The sequence below is a fragment of the Pinus tabuliformis genome, chromosome 3_1 (genome assembly GCF_031772625.1).
Source record: "Pinus tabuliformis cultivar Carrire ecotype Pingquan chromosome 3_1, CPIR1, whole genome shotgun sequence".
Taxonomy (NCBI): domain Eukaryota; kingdom Viridiplantae; phylum Streptophyta; class Pinopsida; order Pinales; family Pinaceae; genus Pinus; species Pinus tabuliformis.
In genome coordinates, this window is record NC_142301.1 from 268,240,490 (window position 1) to 268,262,304 (window position 21,815).

Below are 21,815 nucleotides of genomic sequence, written 5' to 3' on the forward strand. Positions count from 1 at the left end.
TATCACTGTACATACCATTTTATTTCCTTCATTACAAGTGTGTACTGTCATCATTCATTCAGTTTGGGGCCCGAAGTGAAGGCTATAAAATTGAAGGTCTGATTTCAGTTTTGGTTTGGATTGTTTGAGTCAGCTTTCAGTCAGTTTTGAGTCAGATTTCAGTCTTGAAATTGAGTCAGTCTTGAGTCAGATTTCAGTCTTGAAATTGAGTCAAATTATCGGTTTTGGTTTGTTGAAGTTATTGATTCCATAGCCCAATGGAAGTAGGCACTGTCTGCTTTCTAAAGATCTGTAGTTCTTGGCACCTCCAAGGAGCTACCATCCCCATTGGAGCCAAAGTTAGTGTCGGTATCTTCATCCCTCCATCAGTGATCAAAATTATCTTGTTGCATTGCATTTTAAGTGTCTCATCCGGTAAGTTGTATTCCATTAGGGTCATGGATCATCTGATGGCAGTGGCATATTATCAATTCTCCCTCATGGTCTTTACCTACTGGATCATTTTCATAAATTCAGGTCATTTACAGTCATTTTTTGTCCTTACATCTGCAAATGTCATTTTCAGGGTTTTAGGTCTCATTAGGTCTAGGGTTTTGTCATCAAAGTCTTGTAAAAGCTCAATAATGGTCAACAGGCACATGTGGAGGTCAAATAAAATCTTAGAATCAAAAATTTCAATAATCACATGCTCAGTGATTGATTTTTCCTCAAAAACCTGTTTTGAGGAAAAACAAAGTTTTTTATTGTTTTATGTATAAAAAATTTCATGTAATTTCATTTTTCCTATATGTAATAAATCTGAGATGCAGCCTTGGTCACCATGCCAAGCTCCTGCACTCCAGCTCTTGCAAAAGAGACAAAAAATTCAAAGCATTAGTCCATCAAAAGGCAAAAAGCAAGTCAAACTGCCAAAACAGAGTTTAAAGAACAAGTGAAAAGGCAAACATTAAAAAAGTGGGTTTTTGTAAATAAAAATTAAAGTCCAGGGGTATAGAAAGTGCTTTTCATGTTGAAGACATCATTTGTGCCAAATAAGTGAAAGAAACAAGAGCAAGTCCCATTTTTGAGGCAAAGAAGGCAAATCGCAGCAAAACCTAGCAGTTACACTGGGTGCGGTGCACCTGGGTTGAGGTGCGGCGCACCTGGTCGGCGCAGCGCATAGAGCGCAGGTTTTAAACTAGAAATTGCATGGGCGCGACACACCAGAGAAGCGTGGTGCACCTGCCTTCCAAGCCCGAATTTCACCAAATCGACTTTGCCAAGCTCCAAATTTGTGCAATCTTCATTCAACAAGTAAGTGAAGCATTCCATAGTGCCATTGCAAGGGTTTTAGTCATCTTTGATGGTGTGAAAATAGGTGAAAAGGAAAACCCTAGTTTGTTGCACAGTTTCATTGAAAAATTGCCTAGGGTTTGCAAAGTTGTAATTTTTGCTGTTGTCCCCTGCACCATTTTCATTTTCCTCTTCACTACACTCCCCTCATTTCATTTCCCTTACCCCTCTCTCACCTATAATACTCCTACCCCCTTATCCCCAAAACCCTAACAACAAATTCCCATTATTACCCTAAATGCTAATCCTCATTCCCCAAACCCTGCCACTCCTAAAAAACCCTACAGTCATCACAAAACCCCTCATTCACAGTCCCCACTCATCAATCCCTTTCATTGAACAACAAACACCTATTGTTGACATAAAATCTCTTCATACTCATCATAGAACATGAAACAGTGGAAAACATGGAGACAGATTCACCTTATGAAAGGGATGAAGAAACAGTAACTGATTCCTCCCAAGAAATTCATGCACCTAGAAAACCACACAAGGGAGGAAAACACATCCGGGAGGAGCCCACTACACTTACAGAGCTATTAGCTTACCCTCTTGCAGTTGCATGTTTCAAACATCAATCTTGCTACCAGTTTTGTGAGATGGTGGAAAGAGTCAAATACCATCATGAGCTTGCCAGACTTTTTGTTCTTCATCTTCACAATGGTCAGGTCAATTTGGCAGGTGTTACATTCACTTTGACACCTGAAACTATAGCTGAAGCAATAGGTATTTCGAATGTGGGTGAACAATGGAACAAGGGACAGCTGGTGGACAAAGAGCATTATGAGCCTTATATCAAGGCTGGCTATTAGAAGCAAATCAGTAGGGTCTTCCCTTTCAGATACCTACAGGACACATATGCTCCCCTTATGAAACTCATAATCAAATACTTCAATTGTGAAGGCAGATTTTCTCGCCTATACACCTATCATGTCAGATTATTGATGCATTTCACTAGAGTGAGGATGATGAACATCCCCTATTTCATGTGCTGAAATATTGAGAAAATGACCACATTGGTGCAAAGGAAACCTCCTCATCAGCAGTACAACAACATCTATCACTTTTCATTGATCAAGATTGTGGTTTTGCATCAGCTGAGTTTGTTGAATGTTTCATGGGATGATTTCATTTCACATGAGGTCTTCACAAGCCCTCAAGTGACCCCATCAGTTTTTCATGAGGTAGGAGGGCCTTCACATCAGCAAGAGGTGCATGAGACTCAAACCACCAGTATGCCAGTATTTGTCACTTACGAAAAGGGCACAAGGAGATTATTTGCAACAGCCAAACGAGTACTATCTCAACCCGGGGTGGAAAGGGTCTCGATTCCTTCAACAACAAAGCAGGTACAAGACAAAGGTAAACAACCAATGCAGGATGAAGGGCCTTCTAAAGGTCAAGAGAGAGATTTCATTCTCATTCAGGATGATGACATTGATTTGGGCTCCCAAAGCTCAAAGCTCAAGGAGATCATCCAGGAACAAGAAACTGAAATTCATGACTTATCTCTTAACCTAGAAAGAGCTAAGTGGGTTATAAAATATCTTGAGCAAAAGAAAAAATAGTTGGAAGACCAGAAAATTATCATGGAGCTGCAAAACATAAGAGAAAACCGGCAAGCAGCCAAGAGGAGGAAAGTCAAGTTGACACCACTAGAGCAAGAGATTGGAGCTGATCGTGAATCTTGGCTAGAGAGGGAAAACATGCACTTGGAGAAGTTGTTGGAGAAGGCCAAAAAAGAGAAAAATATGTTGAAGCACATGGCCTATCACTATCTGGCAAGAAACAACATTTGCAAAGCGAGAATAAGGACCTTGAAGGCCAAGTTGAGGAAAACTTTGAGGAGGAAGAAAGAGCAAGACAGGCTCAAGATTTTGGTTGAGACTTCCTTAGACCAACATAGTACTTGATGTAGGTCACTCAGCCCAAATTTCAAGAAACTTGGCACACTCTTTGTCAATTTTGAACTTTTGAAGTAAAAAACAGATTTTTCTGCCTGGTGCATAGCGCCACCCGGCGCTCACTTTTGCTAGGGACCTCCTCTGGAGGAAAACTCTACATTTTTGGATTCCTCATGAAATATTATGAATACCTAGAAATTACTAGAAATTTTTGTCAAGTTTTGAGCTTCCAAAAGGGTCAAAAACACCTCAAAAATGCCCTTTCTGCCCCTTTTTGGTCACACAAGAAACAGTGTTGGGAGAACTCACTTTTGGAGGGGCAAATGGACACCAAATTTAGAAATTCCACCTGTTTTGGAAATTATACAGACAAACATTTCCAACAAGCCCACTTGTAGCAAATTTGGTGCATGGGAAGGCCTCCAAAATCAGCTGTAAAAAGGCGCTACGCACTGGGATAGTGGCGCAGCGCACAAGATGGAAAATTGCTAATTTTGCCAAAAAACTCTGTTTTTCGCCTTGTTTTTTCTCAGTTTGACTTTTTCTTTCTCTCATGGTCAAACTCATGATTTAATTTGATGTAAATGGATGGAATTTGATGTAAAAATGTTGAAAATTCACTCATGGAGGTAGATACATCATGAAAAGGTAGTTTTGAACTGAATGAATCAGTTTCCTAGGTTTTAGAGGCAAGCTGTTCCACTGCCTACTTTTCAGTTCTTAGTTTAGATCTTGTTGAAACAGCTCCTAAACTCATGAATTCGACCCCTAAAGCCTAGCGTGAGTTGTTTGTTGCCTATATCTACTACTTTTTCTATCATTTGTAAAGCTTGGACTCTTGTGAATGCTTTGAGCATTATTGTACTTTCATTTCTGCAGTTTGGCAAAGGAATAGACCAGGGTTTGCAGCATTTTGTGGGATTCTTGTGGAAATTTGATTTGGCATTGTTTTTCCTTCTGTAATTCAAGTTTACATGTGTTTATGTATGTCATCTTCTCTCTCTATTCATCTTGACTAAATTAATCAAGGATAAAGGTAGAATTCATTGATGTTGCAGTGCTCTACCTAGGGTTTGTTTAGTTATTCATGTTTTCAACTATTTGAAGAGGATTCATGAGACTCTCATGCCCTCTCCAACTCCTCACTAGTCTTAAGACTCTCCACCTCACTTAATTCAAAGTACCAAACCATTTTCCTACCTCGCCCCACAGAAATCTCTGCAAGACTGAGTCCATTCCCCAGACCCAAATCTGCCTTTCACATTTGAGCCAGCAAACCAACATTAAATTCAATCAAACTCCTTTGAGCATATACCTAGCCTAAAATTAGTTTTTATATCTATCATCTCAAGCTTCATTGACCATAATTTCCTGAGATTGACAAGGAGAGAGCCCTCTCTCGACCTGGTAGGGCTAGCTACGAGGTTAAGCGTGGTTTGATGTTACCCTGGATCCTGCCTTTCTCAGCTTGAGGTAGATTTAGGCACTAACACAAACTATATTTTGGGCATGGAAATTAAAGAGATTGGGCAAAGAGGAAGCTCTGGTTAAACTAAAGGAAGTATGTCGAGACAATATTGCAGAGATTTAATATGCAGGATAGTAAACCGGTGAAGGTTCCTATTCCTGCAGGTGTAAAGTTATCTGCTGAATAGTGTCCCAAGACACAAGAAGAGGAAGAGGACATTTTGCGTGTTCCATATGCAAGTGTAGTCAGTAGCCTGATGTATGTAATGGTCTGTACTAGACTAGACATTGCACATGCAGTGGGAGTATTGAGCAGGTTTATGTCAAAACCAGGAAAGGAGCATTAGACAACAATGAAGTAGGTTTTCAGCTATTTGCGTGGCACCAGTGATTATGGTTTGTGCTACCAAGGAAGACCAGGATTAGACAGTGTTGGATATTCGTGGCTTTGTTGATGCAGATTGGGCTGGAGATCTGGATTAGAGAAGATATACAAGTGGGTATGTGCTTAACCTATTTGGAGGTGTAGTCACTTGGATGAGTAAGAAACAATCTGTAGTGGCACTAACAACTACAGAGGCATAATACATGGCAGCCACTCATGCAAGCAAGGAAGCAGTTTGGTTGCAGAGATTGTGTTCAAGTATGGGGTTAGTACAGGGAGCTATAAGGATAGACTGTGACAGCCAAAGTGCAATTTTCTTGGCAAAGAACCCTGCGTATCATTCAAAGACAAAGCACATTAATGTTCAATATCACTTTGTGGGGGATATGATAGAAGACAAAAAGGTGTTGCTAGTAAAGGTGGACACTTTGAAGAATACTACAGATGCATTGAAAAAATCTGTGAGCTCTGAGAAGTTCTCTTGGTGTAGAGAAACAATGGGCATTGCAGGGCTGGATAAATGACTAAGCTCTCTTGTGGCCCCCTGTGGAAAGAAAACAACAAGTGGGAGAATGTTGGGTTGTGTTATATTATTTCCACAACTAGCCCACGTAGTTAACCGGGGGTTTAGAAGGGGGGCGGAGCCCCCCTTCGTTGCACCGATTGCATAGCGAGGGGAGTCACAAAGGGTGTAGGTAACCCCACTCTATGGGGTCTGGGGCAGTGCCCCGGAAAATTTTGGTTTTGGAACCTATGTTAGGTTGGGCAGACCCACATATGGTTTTGTGCATGATCTTCACACATGTTTTTGGATGCAATGGTTTTCGGTCCATGGTTTTGGAAGTGATGGTTTTCGGTCCATGGTATTGGATGCTTCGAAATGTATAAATATGTATTATAACATTGAAAGGAATATAATGAAAAATCAAGCTGGTAGTCCTGGTTTTGGGATCCAGGGGAAAATCTCTATGCATATGTGTTTTATGTGTTATGCTCTCGCATTGTTTATTTTATGTGTTTTAGAATTCGTATGCAGGTAATTTCTATATAGGGTTAAAACCTACACCTTGCACCAAACGTTTTAACATAACTTCGCACTATATGTTTTAATCCCCAGAATATTTAAAAACCATGCCATAAAACTATACCTTTGCACCATTCGACTTGACACCATGTGTCATGTATATATAGTTCTGACATGTAGTTTGTAACCATATACCACCATAGTTTGTAAACCATATATTTACACCCCCTTGGAAATTGGAATATGGTTGTAAACCATAGTTCTGAACCTTAGATTAATGCACTAGGCATAGGCTTAATACTCACCATGTAGATAAATGTCCATCATAGTGTTTAGGTTTTGGAACCCAAAATGTCACCATGCGCCCAAACTAGAATTTGACTTGACCATTGTCACGTGTTGAGCTATGTGAACGACACATGGCCAGCAAGGCCCCTTTTTGCACATGTTCACCATAAACTTCAATGGGCGTCTTCTCCATCATACGGAGGCCAAATGCAGATCCAGAGGTACCACAGGAATCAACGCGTCGAGCTCTTCGTCTTGGTGCTGATTTCGTGAGCAGATGGGATGTAAAAACTCTTCATATGTTGAGAACAACTTTTCTACCTAGGACCAACCTGGTCTTTAAACATTTAGCAAATTTCGACTTGACTTAACAAGATCCATTCTAGATCAAACAGTCATAGAAATCAAAGAGTCACGAGGAAGCTTAAAGATCATTGTCCCTTGTTATAAATAGCTCCTCATAACTTAAGCAAGGGGATTTTTTGGAAGGGTTAGATTCTAGAGGTATTGCCTTGGCTTCTCTTGCAATACATAGGAGATAGGTTATTTTTGGAGAAGCAAGTTGTGGCTTCGTGTTCCACTATTGGATAGAACGTTTCATGTATGTAACATTCTATTTTGGATATTACACATTTAATTAGAAGCTCAATGAGATGACACTTCTTCAATCATGTATCGTAGATGTAGTTGGATTATTTTGGTTATGTTTATGGTATATGTTGTTTTAATTACATACTAAGTTGATGAACTAATTCGTTGCTTAGCTATGGATAATATTGAATGAGTGTTGTTATGCTTTAATGATTGTTGTTTATTATGTGGACTAATATGCAAGTATTCAACATGCATTTCTCTTTTTTCTTGGGTCCCTGTTTAGGATAATACTATTAATTTTCTAACCAGTGGTTTGTTTCCCTCATGAGCCGTTGAAGTCTCCCTCATACTCCTTACATTGGGTGTTTGACAAATATCACATTATTGCTGCCCTTAAGTGGCATTGTGTTCTCTTGTGTTGGATTGTAACCAAGGCATATCTTTAGACCTTTCTAATAGGCCAACCATATGACCAAATGGGACTCCTACACCAAACGATGTGAGGTCTAATTGGGAGTTCACATCAGGGATATCCAGTTACAATTTTAGTGGCATCCAACACCATCAACATCTTTGGCACTAGAAGGAGGGCCAGATGAAAAGTTGAGCTTGTGAAGTCAGCTTGAATATCTTACCCTTAATGGCTTCATCCCAGATCATAATCCCAAGGTGTTTTTCTGAAGATTTAGATCTTTCAATCCTCGCGAACTTTTTACATAACTTGTAACATATTAAATTCGATGGAAAGGGTATAGTAACTATCCTTGATTACATAGTTTCAATTTTATTTTTCAAGTGGTGTTTATTTTGAAGAAATCCTTGCGCGATTGTTTACCCTTACATTGGATAGTCGTTCGAAGTAATGGTGCTATTCTCTACACAGTACTTCTATTTCATCTTTAAAGCAATTGATTAATGAACTTCATCACATTTACAAAAAATATGAATATCAAGATGTTCTCAATGAAATCGATCAACTTAGAATGGAGTTGAATGAATCTCTTGAATGTTTTGTTGATTGATTCCTTCATCTATGTTAAGAATTTCTAGATGAGGATGTGGACTTGCAATTCTTGGATGAGAAGTTTTGTTTCCTAGTATGGATTTCAAGGAAATATTTTGAATCTAATTCATTATGTCCTCCCGATCCAAAAGAATTTCAACATCTCGAGGAAGAATCAAACCTGCCTTTTGTTCCATGTCCTCCTTCTTTTGATGTTCCATGTTTCGAACCTCAATCGATCATTAAATTGGATGATTAGTTTGTTTATGAAGAATTGATATGTCTCTCACATATTTCCCCCGATGGTGATTCATCTAGCCTTTTCAATCAACCATATTCTAATTTTTATATTTCAAGAGTCGATTGTTCACCCGTTGATCAAATTGAACCCTTGGATAACCATGATCTTGATGATTTCCTTTTTTATAAATTATACGATGATGATTTTTCAAATAACATGGATGATTTTTTGTTATTATATGAATATTTCAATTTGCAACAATTTCAAACAGAGTTTGATGCGATTATTGAAGTTTTTCTTTCAGATATACCTCCTTTTGATAAAAAAGGTGACATGCTTATCATTAAATATTTTTGCAGTAATCTTGAAAATATATATTTTATTGAATCTCATGATTTAAATAAAGAATCTTGTTTTGATAAGCAACCGACTATGTTTTCTCAGAACTCAAAGTTAAGTTAGGTGAGTAGGGCACTTCATCCTACGTTGATGGTTATGTCAGGTTCCTGTCACCATGACAACATTATTAATTTCAACTAGCTTATGGTTCTTTTGCATAATTTTATCACTCATGTAATCACATGGGATGCTGACTCTCTCCTTAGGGATGCTTATTTTATTCACATAAAATTTTGCAACCCCCATGGGAGGAAATTTAACTTGACTATTGAGCTCCCACCGCTACATCCCATCTCAAGAAATTATCTAATCTGTAACTTAGAAACAAAGAAGGTCTTAATGAATCTCTTGCATCATCCATTAAATAATCTCACGCGCATGACAACATGGATTGTGGAAAACCTGATAAGATTGCTTATGACATGGATATGTATTTGCTTAGTCTTTCCTATCTATCTTTCCCTAAAGTTTGTTTCCATGATCCCACTACAGACTCATTAGAATATTCTTTTTGTTTGGACCCATGTCTCGTGGCCTACACTTGTATGCACTTCATAAAGTCTTATATGGTCATAGACTTGGTAGTTTCTACTATTGTGGAGTGTTTCATTTAAAAGAGAATTTGAGTGTAATACACTGTTGTGGTTGCAATTCCTGTTTCCATTTGCCAGTGCAAATGTTTTCACTACGCTGCTGTTTGTTTTGGTTCTACATGATCACATCATTTGGTCCCAAGGCCGAGATCAGATTCTTTGGATGCATTGGAAATTCCACTTTACATGACCCAAACCCATAATGTTTAAGTTAGGATAGGATATGTTGCATGTAGCTAGATGCACTACATTCTTATTGTGTATTTTCATATTTCATGTTTCAATTTTATTCTCTTGGTTTTATTTGTCTTTGAATAAAGTCAGTTTTGAGCTTTGAGAAGACATGGCTAACCTTTTGTGAGTGACAATTTGTAGTAACATGCAACCCTTGGCTTATCTGTTACCCTCTTCATTGATTTGGTTCACCACTTTCGAGCCAATTATTTTTTGATGGAAAATATGATCTTTTAGTCGGGAAGCTATAAGCAAACCATGAGGCCCACATCTTTTTAGGATTCTCTTTCCTATACTCAGTCTTGTTTATGAATGATGTGTTCTTTCTTATCTATTTGTGTAGATTAAGATAAGGGGAAAACTTTTAGCGAACAAAGAGTCAAAGATCTAAAATATGTCTTTGAAGGAGAAACCTCCTCTGCTATCAATAATTCAGGATGCCCCTATCGCCTGTTGAAAATAATAAGTGCCTATGCATAGTATTATGAAAAGAAAAGAAAAGAAAATAAAGGGTGACAGAAGATAAAGGAATCTTGCGCAGGGAGGTGAAGCAAGCGACTTCGCCAGGGTACTGTCTAGGCTCGCTGGTAGCGAAGCAATGTTTGTGTTTCTGAAGTGAATCTGTTGGGGTACTGTCCAATTCTTCTAGCAGTGGAGCAACACTAGAGATGTAAAACTCACACTCTAATTGATTTTTATTTGCCATACTATATTAACCATATTTACATCAACAAGATAATGATATGACTTGTTATATGTTTTGCTACGCTGAGTAATGGAATGAAAAGACTATATCATTAACTAGGTAAGAATGGAGATCTAAGGTAACCCAATGACTGAATCAATACTTCTCGGAGAAATGAGACTCCGCGATTAAAGAAAACTATTTCAAAGAAGCTGGGGTTCTCCCAGTGTGTCACCAAGTCTTGTCACTACGATAACGACCCTCTAAAATTTTTTCTTATGTCAATTTTGGAGCCTACATCAAATGTCGTTTCAAGCTCCTTTGTGTCATCATGTTGTGTGATTTTCTATTCTTTTGTTTTCTCCTAGTGTCGCACCCTCCTAAGTTAATGTTTCCTAAGTGTCGTCACTTAACCATTAGAAGTGATTGAGTTAGTTAGTCCATGGTTAGGTGAAATCATCACTTATATTGACTTAGAAACTTGCCTTCTCACCATGCACACACTCGAAAAACACTTTGTTGTAACATTATTTGGTTTTGATAAGTTAGTATATTTGTCAAAAATAAATTCAAAATGTTAAGTTAGCATATGGATGAAAAAGAAATGAAAAAGAAAGAAATCAAAAAATGTTAGGAGAGTTGTATATCTAATATATATCCATATCAAATAAAATGTTAGGAGTTATTTGCCCTAAAGAATGGAGGCAAAAGAAAAAAAATATTAGGGAAGAAAAAATAAAACAAAAGCTTTAGTTTCAAATAGAATAAATGCAAAGGATGCTCATTTAAATGCTCCACACTAGGAATGCTAAATTTTTATTAATTGATGATCAATTTCCCCTAAAAATGTATTAATCTTTGTTATAATCTTTTGACATTAAAATTTATGATATATGGCACATATATATGTGTAGGAAAAAGTTGTTAGTCGACAAAACATCTTTTCGGCTTTAAATAAAAAGCGCGCATCACCAGATGATGGATTTACTCCCTGCCTAGATCAACAACGGGGAGAGATCTCGCACCCCCTTTGACCATTTTCCGTTAACGCGATGGGGGGTGGGTCCAAAAAGTAGTTTTAATGGCGGACGCCCCAACCTTACATGTCACAACCTTAAGACTTCACACCCCCCTGCTTAAAACCACAAACCATTCGCCACCCCCTCCGAAATCCGCCAATGTTTTTCTTCCACCAACGGTCCTCCATCCTGCGCTTTGATCATTATCCCTTGACCAATCCAATATCACCACCTCACATATCCATTTCCCATACGTTCTATCCTCTTCCACCTCACATATCTGTTGCCCAACTCTCATACCTGTTCCTATTCATCCGTTACAGCTCCGCTCCTAAACATTAAAGCTGCTACGGTCATAAAATAAACCGTTAGCCAAATTCTGCATGCTATAAATAAACCTAAACCCATCTCTTTTTCACTTTCGTCTGACTTCTTACTGTTGGTTGCAGGCGAAATAGTTTCCTTGTGCAAAACCTCTCTCCATTTGATTAATCCGTCACCAGAGTCAACCAGTGTACCTGTTATCCGTTCAGCCAATAACCATCTTACACCTCATTCTTCTGACTGTCAGCATGGCCCCAAAAGGGAAATCTAAAAAGCAGAGTACAAAAGAAATTATTGATACCACCATCCCAATCGATCTTGACCATGTTCCCCTCGCTGACTCCCTTTTCAAGATTGCAGATGCCAAGTGTGAGTTCAACTTCCAGGAACTGCACTTATGGATAAAAAAAAAATACCTTGATCAACAAGACTCAATTAGATTCTGGGAATCATTGTTGCCTTTCTTCAGCTTCCCAAAAACTCATGATTTCCCTGACCTGATTACCTGGTGCCAAGCCAAATATGACCCTGTAAAAAGAGAAGTGGTGGCTCAGAATGGAGACATTCTGATCATCATATTTGCTGAAATCATAAACCAGATGCTCCTCAATTAGACTCTCTCAGCCATTTTTCACCAGCAACACTTATGGATATGTACCATAAGCTAACATTTCCACAGAGAGCCCAAATCTTTTAAATCTTTTTACCTAAGGATGTAGAATTGCCAAAAAGGAATCCACCATACCCATCTTCCATGTTTCCTGAAGCCCCCAGGCATGGTATTTCTCTACTTTCCTACTTATTAGGATATTCAGATGACTAGTCCATTGATGAACCCATCCTTGGATTCCTTTCCATCTTCAACAAAGATTAGCAGCCAACATTCATATATAATTATAATCAATTCCTGGCTCATAATATACATGAACAATTCATGAATCTTACTATACAAGGAGTGTTCAGATACAACTCTGTAATTGTCCACATGTTTCTTTTTTAGCAGGGAGATATTTTTCCTATCAAGCTCAGTAAACAAGATGAATAAGGAGTGAATCAACCAGTGATTCATTGGACAGAAATTGTTAGGACCACTTCAACAAGCTCTTCATTTTCATATTTTATAGATACATTCATACATCCAGTGGCACAGCTTCTCAATAGTCAGACAGAGCCAAGGATTGGAGATGAAATAAAGAGGATTTTACACTTAAGTGAGTAGACTAAAACTAGTGACTGGTATTTATACCAGAACTATACAGAAATAAGGGTATATGGTTGTGAGCTTGAACCATATAAGCTGCCTAAGTATGTTCCTATGAGAATATTTTCTCTAGAATATATTAGGCAGATGATCAACATGGATGACCTGCACTTTATGTCAGGCAAAAAGAAATCTCAGTTTAAAATCAAGTCAAAGATTGCATCTTTCATTTGCAACACCAGATTAGCTGGTGCTGAGGTAGATACATTGTTAAAGAAAATGAATTTCCAGCCTAGATTTACCTGGTCTTACGACCCTTTTGGTATTATTTCCGCCTTGAGAGTTGAATTAAAAATGACTCCCTATAATCATACTCCAAGACCAGAAATATAAAAGTTCATGAATCAAGAGTAGTGGGCTGATGGGACGCTTCAAGAGGCAAATGAATTGGTTGTATCCACCCCCAATGAACAAAATCTAGTTGCCTATAGAAAGCAACAGGAAAGGGTGAGAGAGGAGACTTCATCTACTGAGGATATTATGAAAGGATTCATTTTACAACAAAAGAAGCCAAAGGTTGGCTTGGCAACATCAATAGAAGAAGATCAACCAGTAATAATTGATCTTAGAGATTCAAAAGTTTCTACATCAACAGGAGCTAGTGTTTCAACAACTCCTCCTACAACTTCACCTTCTAGGGAACCTCTAGAAATCATTCAGTCCACAGGAACCAATTCCTTAGATGATCAGAACATCTTCTCAAGGTTCCTTGAGATTAAACAAAAGAATGAGACTTTGAAGTCTAATGTATACAACCAATTTTGGAAGAAAACATCAAAATCCCAACATAGACTCCTTTTTGCTTTTGACAGTGAGAAAGGCAGAATGCAGATGGATTTCTTACAAGCCCAAATCCCATTTCCTAAGTCTCCATCATATTATAAAAAGATTGTGTTTTCATTTGATGCTAGTTAAATCCATCCAATTGACCAGATGGATATGCATAGAGAGACTGGTGAGATATTGTTTTCTTCCATGACCACTACAACTATGTCTCTCTCTAAACTTAGGACTTCTATATCCAATGTTCAATCTCAGATCAAGTTAGAAAATATTTCATCATTAGCCCCATATAACATAATAAAGGCACTCGAGGACTTTGTGATTAAAGTAGGATATGATCCCAAAGATGTCAAAGCTGCAGAGTTACTCCTCAAAAAGAAAGATGCAGACATTGTTGCGTTAAAGAAATAGTTGAAGCTGCCTTCTATAGAAGATCCTCTAACAAAGGACATAGCAGAAAATGAACAGAAAAAGGAGGACATGCTCAAGCTTATCATTGAGCAAAATATACAGCTAAAGAAAATGGAAGAGCAGCTTGAAGAGTTACTAAAGGAGAAAGAAGCAACACAACTTGCTATGGTTCCAGTCACAACAGTCCCAATAGCAGTTGTAGGTACAAAACCTAGTTCATCATCAACAACCATTGAGTCTACATCAACAACAATTGATCCAGCAAGATTATCACAAGAATTGGCCATACAGAAACAGGAAAATGAGAAGTTACTGCAAAAGTTCCAAAGTTTAGAATTGCATAAAGTCAAGAATGATACTTTGTATGTGTAGGAGATGCAGAAGTCCCACAGATTGGAACTTAAGATTTAGAAGTTAGAAAGTGAGTCCCTAATGGCAGATACTTTGGCCCAAGCCAAGGAAAATATTTGGACACACATCAGCCAATCTATGACAGATGTATGGCCATCCATACAAATAATTTTTGAACAACAAGAACTCATTACCATATGCAGAGCAGTAATAGAAGAACATAAAGCAACTTTGAAGACTAAGCCAGCAGAAGCCACATATATGATAAAGGTGTTAAATTCAAAAAGCAGAGAAGAGCTAGAAGGAATAAATATTTCTGACAGAATAGCTACCATCTTAGAGATTAAGAAGGTCTTACAAAAGAAGAATTTGATTAACCAGTTAGAAACAAAATGTCAAACCATGGATATTGTTGTCCAAAGGTTTCATTCAAAGTTTAATATTTTAAATAAAAAAGGACTACCAGGATTGGTAGATCTAAATGATAAGTTGATCAAATTAGAATATTATTGCAAGAAATTGTATACTATTGCAGTGGACAGAGCCAAGTTTGCAGGAATCAAAGGAAAGATAATAGGGAAGGCCTTTCTGGAAGCCTTGGAGTTTGATTTGACCATCGAGCATGAAATTAGACATCTATTCCTTAGCTAGCCAACTTTTGAGAGGTACACAGAAGTGGATAAAATATTTAGAAAGATGATGAATTTGGAAATCCCAAGTGAAGAAAGATGGGATAAATTGTGTGAAACAATTGAGTAATTTTTGATCTTAATAGTATGACAACTCATCAGCATTTTCAGGCCAGATCATCAACAAATTCCCAAAATATAGAGCCACCTCTTCAACAGTTTCTCGATTCCTACAATATTTTTCTATTTTTGTAATTTTGTCCTATTTTGGTATGCTGTTCCAACAGATCATAGATATTTTTCGAATTTTTGCATAAATAAATCCTTCTTTGAGTTATTATGGGTTGAACCCTTGAACAAGCTATCAAGCAGATTTTTACTAAGCTGGAGCATCTTTTATAATAATAAAGGATTCTGGATTTATCTCATATGGCCTGTTTCTCAGTGATTTATTTTTCATGTTATTAATTCATTATGTTTTCTCCATATAAATGAAGTCTTTTACATTTATCTGATTCAAAATCTAACTACTTTTGAATCCCCTGTGAAGTTGTGTTTATAAATAAGAGGATAATTTACAGAATTGTTCGTTATTGTAAGTTCCTCTTTAATTATAAATTACATAAGATATTTGAAACATTTTAATTATATTTTGTTGATTAAGCAAACACTGTTTTCTTAATTTCTTCTTATAGTTTGTTAAGTATTCAATTTGAATATTCAATGAATTATACTTCTTTATGCTCTACTTTTCCACCCCATTAAAATCAAATTAACTATGTGCAGTTAAAGAACAACCTTTTATTTTACTTGGAAATCTATCTGAGTTTAAAGCACCTGTTTATAAATTGTTCACTGGTCATCCAACCATTCAAAACAACAAAACATTATAGATGCTTTGGCATAACTAATTGACCTAGAGTTATCTCAAAGGACAACATCAGATTGGCGCCGTTGCCGAGGAGCGAAGGATCGAAAGATTTATTTTCCCTGGGAGAAATGATTTTTCTCTTTTCCTTTAAGGTGAATAAAGGATTAGATATAGGTTAAAATATTTCACCTGGCGATTCCACTTTTTCAAGCTGGATCCTTTTAAGCATACTAGATCACGCTCTGATTCTGAGATTGTTAACCCTCTACTAGATCCAGAGAGACTTATTAGGGGAGCCTCTTTAAGGAGAAGACTTCAAACCTCTTCTTCTTCTTTAGCATTACACCCTGAAGATATATTATCTGTAGATCATTTTTCATTTGTTCCATCTAATCCTGATTGGATTGAACTACCTCCTAGGGTTTTTGAACTCCATTCAAAGGAAATAGATCTTCCATCAACCTTTTTAATTCAATCACTTGAGTCATATCAAGTGCCATCCATTCCTATAAAATAACCTTCATCTGAGGAAGAATTGGGTTTATATTTACCTGAATTCAAGCCTACAAATTTCATCTCTCCAACTACTTATTCTGTTCCATCAACTTCTACTAATCTTGAAGAGACATTCTCTATCTATTCAAATCCTTTGTTTGAAAACAAGGAAGACTTTCCATCAGGAGTTCATAAGTTGGTTATTAAAACCCCTTTGAAATCCTCAAGGAGGTCTCCTCCTTATTTCTCTCCTCCACATACTAATACTCCTTCTGATTCTCCTTCACCTCCATCTTCATCATCTTCCTCTTCTTCTTCATCATCTACTCAGTCAAGCCTCTTCTTTTCCTTGCCTTTCATGATTTCACTATTGTTTTTCTTTTCTTTCTATCATTCCTCTGTTTTTCTATTTGTTTTCTGGTGTTTATGCTCAATCTTCATACTGCAAGTATTAATCTGCTATCGCATGAAAAAACTCTTCACATTCTTCAACTGTTTCATATTCCATTGTGAATGTGACAACAACTATATAACCTTGTATATCTTTCTTCTCCTCATCTTAATCATCAAATCCTACTGTTTAAAATTATTTTTGAGTTTCCAATAGGTAGATCACACTTCTTGAGCTCGAAGCCTGACCATACTCAAAAACTGTGCCCAAAATGATCAGGTTTTCCTCTTGAAGGACTTCTTCACCACGAAGAACTGTGCCCTCCCTTGAGCACATCAAGAAGACACAAAGCATCTTCCTTCCACTCTTAAGAGTGTGGTAGCGCACCCTTATTTTGTTTGAGTGAATGAGTGCATTATGAAGCCCTGAAGGCTGGTCAACCCATTCCTTTGTCCCTTCATAGTGCGATAGTGCACTCTCCCTTTACCCTTGAGAGCATGAGTTCATGTTGAAGGCACTAAGACCAAACAACTCACCCCTTCGACCCTTCAGAGTGCGACAATGCACCATTTATGATTTTGTCCACTTGCTTGAGCACATGAGCATACTCCAAAGCCTTGAATGACCCCTTACACCCCTTTGTGCTTTGAAAGTGCACCCTCCTTGTTTGCATGCCCATTTTCTCATGCATGCAAGTTATTTTGTGTTGTCGTTCATAGATTTTTAGATCCAGTTACATGTGATGGTTCTTTGTATGTGATTTATAAGTATTGATGCAAAAGTAGGTTTCTTTAGCTAATATTGTCATTATGAGTGTGTTGCCACAAACAAGTGTTCATGCTACATGTATTGTCACCCTGAAATCATTTGTTGGAGTCATACCAACTTGTAAAGTGGCCTCCAAAGAAATCTCAGAAGCAAGCATTGATGAACCTGTTGAATTTACAAAGCCAAAAATTCTCGTATATGTAGGCACCTAATGCTTTATTGAAAAGACTACATAGGTCACATGGAGCAAGATATACAAAACATTAATGCATAAAAAGTTTGTTGAGGACTTAGAAGATGTGCATGTGTACATCAACATTAAGAAGTCTAAGATGCATAGGATCACATTCAAATCCCTGGTCATGCCATGTGCAAAGGTAATTGAATGGATCATTACAAATATGGATGACTCTCACCTTGTGCTTTGAAGTTAGAGTGGCGGGCATCTCTCCACTTGTTATGGTGAAGACATGCAGACATATTATAAGATGCTCAAGTCCACTGAATATGCAAATGAAAACTTCTACATGATATGGGCATACCTCGACACAAGTGATGTTATCAAATCATGGTGTCGAGAGCCTGGCAAGTGTCAGCATCACCCATCCCTAGTCTATCCGAAAAAGATTCTTAGAGATGTATATGAGTATTTGATAGCCATTTATTTTCGGTTGTATGGGCACAAGAACACTGAGTTTTTTGAGGAGAATTGGATATATATTCTCAATATGGTGGTGACATGTGACAAGTATTTTAATTGGGCGGATATCTTGACATATGCATTGCAGTATCAGGTGGGGCAGGTAAAAGCATATTTGAGGGAAAACAAGGCACCAAAATTCTACATGTCAACATTTCTCTTAGATGGAATATGTGCAAAGTATGCGTTCCCAGTAATGAACTGGAACTAGACCCCTATGAGAAGTTTCAACTTTACTTCCACTACAGAGTGTTATTAGAATTAATATTTAGAGGCGTGTATGAAAAAATGGCTAAGAAATTCTTTGTAGTTATCTTTCTGTTGACGGTGCTGGACTTGCCAACATGTCAGGGGGATCTCCCCGGTAAGAAGTCCCAATTAGACCTCAGACCGTTTGGTGTAGGAGTCCCAACAGTGGGTCATAAGGTAATGCCTTCACTGTGATGTCACACAGAGCCAAGTAGGATAACTCTGTGAGGAGCAAGGGTGTGACTGCTACAGTGAGTTAAGGGAGATGTATGAGAGGTTCTAACACAAAAGGGGGAGAGAAGGGTGAAGGTGAGTTCTAGGTTGAAAGGGATCAATCCCAACTCGGCTAGGAACACACAACACAAAAGGACATACACATCTTTCAGCGAAGCAGTCCACTCGGTTGCGGTAGTCACAACATACAAGGTAAGATAACATGTACAACACTGACAGATCAGTCCAAACGAGTGCAATGGTTGTTACAGCAAGGTTCATGTGAAAGGTTTGTCTGGTGTCCGGTAGAGCAATCAACACAGACGATGACAACATTAACAACATATACAACACATTAACAACAAGATTCATATAATTGCATGTGAATCAGTTCATACACAAATACGTAAGTTAAACAACATATATCATTAAGGAAACTGGAGCAGTCCAACTACAATAAAAACATATGCATGAAAATGTGCTAGCTCTTATTATATAAAAGTGTAAGTTCCAATCATACAATACATCCATGTAAGCCTGCTACCCCCATTAGTGAAACGTTACAACCACATCTGCCTGGTCCTCCAAAGAGATGTACTAGCTCCATGCAATGGAGAAGCCAAGGTGCGTTATGATACTGTCCAAGCCTTCTTCAAGATAGTCTTAGTAGAAGCTTGGCTGACCAAAAAGCCTATACAATAAGTTATGAGGGACTATTTATAGCAAAGGGTGATGTGACCCTTGAAATTCCCCTTTGTGACCATTCAACTACCCTCATGAATCTTCACTTACTCTATGACTGTTACATCCACTCTTGACACTTGACTTACAATTGACATGACTCAACATTACAATGCACATGTACCGATGTGAACAATGGCTTAGAAAAGCCAAACTAGACATCATTCGGACTTAGACAACCATAAAAGTCCAACTAGTCGACATCCTCATGCTGATCAACAGTGACATATTGATGCCAAGATTGGTAGTCCTTGAGAGTGTCCATGTGTTCTGCTGTGACATCCGTTTGAATCCTAAACCTTGCCTCCATAGCATCTGGGTACACTGCTTGAGATCCTCTATCCAACTCGTCTATGAGCATGCGCATCATTGTATTTAGTGTGGTGGGATGAGAAACGTACTTGCTCATGATGTCTGTACTGATAGGCAAGTCTGGGCTGGTGGCGGTGCGCATCAACTCGTCGAAGTACAAGTCAAGCTCTTGTCGGACCTGCTTCTTGGTCTTCATCTGGGTGAGGGTCCCAAGTGATGGGATCGCATGAGTGTGCACTATAACCTCCATGATTTTGAATACTCGTGCATGGGAAGCCTGTATGCTAGTGATGAGTTGCGGTAGGTCTTCATAGTTTCGGATCTGACTCCAGATACATGCTTGCAGCTCGACCGCATTGGCCTTCATCATCTTTGGCAAGTGAAGCGGGTCTCCCTTGTACTTCATCATCCATTCTTACATGTTATCAACAACAATATTTATGTTCTTAAAGATGTGTACTCTTCTTGCACATCACTGCTTCCATATGTGGAGATGAACGACTGCTTGATGCATGGTACCAAACTTGGAGTATAATGCTTGCATAACTGTGTCCAAGGACAATACTTCATCTAGTATTTCCTTCTTCAGTTTAGCTCGGGTGGACATTGTCACCAAGTCTCCTCCCTGCTTGGCCACATGTAGTTCCTTCGCCATTCGCTCATTCTCAGCTATGAGAAAACGAACACTTGAGTTAGTGGCTTCGGCATACACTCTAGTTGCATCAGCCAACGCAACTGGATGCTTGTGCACATCAGTCACGATCACTTGCTCTTCAAATTGCACTAGGGATGTTTGGTCCTCTGGAGTCGTTACTCTTTGAGACTACACAACTCTGTGATGAGATTTGTTAAAGGAGATGTTGTGCATCTCTACTTATGGCTGACCACCAAAGATCTCAGTGCCTCCTTAGTCATTTGAGACTTGCTCATCTTCAGGATGCAATGAAGAGGCTGAGTCGACCTATTTGTGGTTAGGCATGAGGTTGGTATCCTGTTCCAACTCCTGTTGCTCCATGTCTGCATCCAACTGTTCAAGCGTCTGTTCTATCTCATGAGAAAAGTCTTGCCCCTGCGATGGTTCACCCTGTTTGCCTGATGCCAGCTGTTCAGATGAATCAACTACTTGTACGGGTGCTGCTTCATCTGTCTGCACATGATGCACCCTCTGCTGAATCTACTACTACTACGCTTCCTACTCCTGTTGGCATAGCTCTTGTTCTTTTCGGAGTTTCTCCCTCAGCTCATGCAATTCCTTCTCTGCTTCTTCCATTCTCTTCTTATCCCTCTGCCTTCGTGCAATTCACTTGTCACGCTGCTGCCTCTTTGCCTGAATAGCCATAACTGCTTGTTATACAAGTGGATTTGCTCAAAACTTGCAGCTTTGCTCCTCCTCCATGCGGTCGACAATCTTCCTCTTCCCTTTGTTGCGCACATGTATGCTTGGCTCTACTACCTCTGTTGCTGTTGCTACTACTGCTGGTGCTCTTCGTGGTTCTGCTTCATGCTACTTTGCTAACCACTCTACGGTGAATCCGACCTATTCATTGGGTTTGGAGGAATTTCCATAGTATCTCCTTGAGTCCTCCTCGGCCCAATGACATGCCCCATGGATCCAGTTGAACTGAACTCTTGCGTAGTGATCCTTCACAATGCAATGCAAGTCATATGGGTTGAAGCTTCGGAGGTCGAAAGGATACTTCCTCATATGCTCTACTTCGACATCCACTTGCTTGATACTCTAGATCTCATATAACCCAATACGTAATGGGAGAGTGGGCCAAGGTTCCTTCTTCTTCTGATGTAGTCTAGCTGTCAATCCTGCCAAGATGTGGTATGCTACTTCCTCCATGACAATCACATCCAAGGTGAACTTTGGCAAAACATGCAGAGACTTCTCCGCACTGAACACTTGGATGAACGTGTTGGACAGTGAGGCATACCAATCCATAATGCCTAGAAATGCCTTCATCGCTTCCTCTGAAATGCAGGGTGTATCCTGTTCGAATATCAACCTGTACAATGGGGTGATAAAATGGTGAGACAATCGTATCATCACTCCTCTGAAGCTGCATTCAGACAACATATTGAAATACGTGTTCACAACAGTCTTCGTCAGTGACCATGCCCAATCCAAACCCGAGAACTCAT